This window comes from Jaculus jaculus, chromosome 3, assembly GCF_020740685.1.
Source record: "Jaculus jaculus isolate mJacJac1 chromosome 3, mJacJac1.mat.Y.cur, whole genome shotgun sequence".
Lineage (NCBI taxonomy): Eukaryota > Metazoa > Chordata > Mammalia > Rodentia > Dipodidae > Jaculus > Jaculus jaculus.
Genome location: NC_059104.1, coordinates 59,502,903 through 59,505,594, shown reverse-complemented (window position 1 = coordinate 59,505,594; position 2,692 = coordinate 59,502,903).

The window sequence follows — 2,692 nt, the reverse complement described above, 5'->3', positions numbered from 1 at the left end:
GATAAACCTCTTCTGTGTGGAGAAACACTGCTGCCCATTTCTTCAGGTTACAGCTTCTCTAGTAAGGAGTCTTCTAGAGGATTCAAAATAAAGTGTTTAAAGGTAGTCATGATAACAAGGAACTGTTGTGATTTTTTTTTTTTTTTTCCTGACAAGGGCACCAACATTCTCTGAAAAAGGGCCATGAAAGGCTCATTATAGTCACAGACAGAAGATACCAATTGGGAAGAGAGTTTGCCCTTTGCATTGGTGAGGATGATGGGGAAAAGAGGAATCATGATGGGAGGTAGTCATGTTCTCTCCTCTATATCTATTTTCATAGCATTCAATCTTAGAATAATGGATTTAGCATGTTCGTTTTCATTCTCATACATGCCCTGTGCTTTCCACCTAGGGTTGGGCATTGAAGAGACTAGAACATTTGGCCAAGAGACCAAGTCTGGATTGCTGCCAACAAGGAGCAATGAATTTCACATTCCACATCCTGCTTTAGTAGTATGGTTTCCAGATAAAGTACAGGCTATGTATTCAGTTTGAATGCTAAATGAGTACCATGTATTTTTGTATAAATATATCCCAAATATGTATGGAACAAACTTGTGTTAAAGCTAATTATAGTAATGGCTCATGCCTTTAATTCCAGCACTTAGGAGGGAGACTGAGGTAGGAGGATTACAGTGAGTTTGAGGCCAGCCTGGACTACCAAGTGTTTTAGGTAGCCTGGGCTAGAGTGAAATTCTGCCTCAAAAAATTAATTTTATGAATTGGAAATTCAAATTGAAACTAAGCCCTTATATTTTTATTTTCTATATCTGGCAATCCTTCAGTGAGAACAATAGAAGAGATGTGGGTTTAAAAATACATTTCTTAGCCAGGTGTGGTGGCACATGCCTTTAATCCCAGCACTTGAGATGCAGAGTTAGGAGGATCACTGTGAGTTCAAGGCCACCTTGAGACTACATAGTGAATTCCAGGTCATCCTGAGCTAAAGCCAGATACTACCTCAAAAAACAACAACAGCAACAAACAAAACAAAACAAAACAAAGATTCTTGCTCCTCTAACAGCTGGCCATGGAACATCTAGCTCTGACCTTGATCTTTACCACAGATGATCTTTGACTCAGATAACAGGTGCATGTTGTTGTTTCCCAAAACCTGAGAACATGCACCTTTCCTTCCTGGATCTCCTTTATCTGCTCCTAATCCCCCAAACCCATCAAATGTTCATAAATTCAGTCTGAATAGAGCCCTTGGGTGGTTTAGTAAGTGTGCATCAATGTGGAGGGGGAATGGAGGTAGCAACGTCAGCTTGGGTGGTGGGCAGTGTGGACCCATTTGGACCCCATGTGGGGGGAATTGTCTGAGGTATGTACCCATCTAGCCTTCTAATCCAGGGACAGTGTGGGGTATTGGACCAGGGGAGAAGCCCAAGGGGAGGGGGACATGGGTTTAAATGGATTTGCCTTTATTTGGCCCCTTTGTCTATCTCTTTTCCATCCTTTGCTTTCCATTCATCCACTCATGTTTTTTTCCTGGTCACTTCCCCGAGGATCTGAATAGTGTAACAAGTATTGCTGACTCTGATTCTCATGCTAGCACCGTGTTTATTCTGAGAGTTTGTGGAGTCTATGAGGTTAAGCTGTGAAAGAGCTCTGCAAACTAGGTCTTCCCAATGCTCCTGGGATGAAGTGGAGGTTAGACCTGCTTTTCTTATTTTGAACTCAGCAGCCTTGCATAATGATCTAGACTTTAGGAAATTGATCATGAAACAAAAAATTGTTAAAATTTATCACTTTCAAGTACATAAGCTACCTTCAACAATTTCGTTGAATTCTAAATATTTAAGAATTATGATAACCTTTGAGAGGCTAAATGACATGCCCAACTTCTGAGTGACAGATCTGGGTTTTAATATTCAGGTAAACATCCTTTTCACTAGTCAGAGAGGGAGGCAGAGGTTACTAAGTGTGCAGTATTAGAGAACTGCAAATGCAGCCTGTAGCCCAAGGCAGGGGAGCTAGATGCCAGAAAGGCATCCTAGTCATTTTCACTTGCATGAAGAGTAAGCCTTCAGTTTTGAATGTCTGGCCAGCTCACCAGCAAATTGGGGGCAATGGAGATCAGACAGACGGGTTTCTATGGCTGGGTCAGGAGAAGCACTCTGCCCTAAGGGAACAGGCAGTGGGTCATCTGTGTCTTCTTGTTTGCTTAGGTCCTTTCTCTCCACTATAGAACCATAGAGAGTCCTGCCTAGATCTCCTAGGAACCAATCCTTGCTCATGTTGTTGTTTTCAAAGTGGGGTTGTGAAGAGACTTGGTCTAGAAGGAGACATGCAAGGGGCATGCAAGAGACAAGCTGTACAGCAGGTTCTTCAGAGGAAACTTTCAGACAGTCGTGGAGGAGAGGCACAATCTCTAAAGAGTTTCCAACTCTCTTTGAAAAGCAAAATTCAGAAAAAAATGTAGAAGACACCTAGAAATTATTTCTAGGCAAGGGACCCAAGGTTACTTTATCCTTCTTGGAACCTCTAAACTCCATCTCATACACAAAGACTACTTGATCCTATCTCTTTCAAGGAAATGCCAACTTGGAAACCAGATATTGGCCTTAAGAAAGCACATTAGAGTTAATATTTGGCAGGCAGAAAATCTAGAGCTAAGGGCAGGTTACACAGTGGGGCTCATGACAAG